We start from the raw sequence: 967 nt of genomic DNA on the forward strand, positions 1-967 counted from the left end.
GACCCCTTTGGCAGTCGAATGACCCTTTCACCGGGGTCGCCTAAGACCATCCTGCATATCAGATATTTACATTACGATTCATAACAGTAGCAACATTACAGTTATGAAGTAGCAACGAAAATAATTTTATGGTTGGGTCACAACATGAGGAACTGTATTTAAAGGGCCAGAAGGTTGAGAACCACTGTTCCAATGTGTAGCCAAGGCTGAGAACCACTGTTCTAGAGCCTCTGCTGTCCCCCACGCTGGAACAAAGCCACTGTTTCCCAGCCTGCCCACACCCCAGTCCAGGCCTCACACTCTCGGCTGCTCGAGAGGAACAGGAGGGCTCAATGTGACCACCAACGGTGACGGGCAGAGGGTGGGATCTCAACACCTCAGCAGAAGGGTCTTCCCGTGCTGCCCAGCCCCTGCCAGGAACTCTGCCTATATGAGGCTTCCGGCTCGTACCCCAGCACGCACAAGCCTCCCCCAGGAAAAGCATGAAACAGCCAGTGACCAGGGAAAGGCAGCGGGGCCCTCCCCCTTCCACCTGGAAAGTGTAGTACAGTGGTTCTCAACCTTGGCTGCACATTAGAATCACCTGGGAATCTTTTTAAAATCCTGATTGCTGGGCCTCATCATTAGTAACAAAGAAACAGAATTTCTGGAGGATGCGGCCCAGCAATCAGGATTTTACAAAGATTCCTAGGTGATTCTAATGCAGTGGTTCTCAACCTGTGGGTCGCGACCCCTTTGGCGGTCAAACGACCCTTTCACAGGGGTCGCCTAAGACCATCCGCTACCTGCCTGTAAGACAGCAAATCACCACCATAAATACCCACAGCCGCCTCTCCTCCACTTCATGATTATTTTCCAGCCGTTGGTCCCATTTAATGAGATCTGACCAGCAGGGAGAATCCTAATCAGCCCCAGGACCTGGCGCCTCAAACCCTCCCTCCTACCTTCTCAGCTGCCCCCACCCTTC

Source organism: Myotis brandtii, unplaced genomic scaffold (genome assembly GCF_000412655.1).
Source record: "Myotis brandtii unplaced genomic scaffold, ASM41265v1 scaffold84, whole genome shotgun sequence".
NCBI lineage: Eukaryota > Metazoa > Chordata > Mammalia > Chiroptera > Vespertilionidae > Myotis > Myotis brandtii.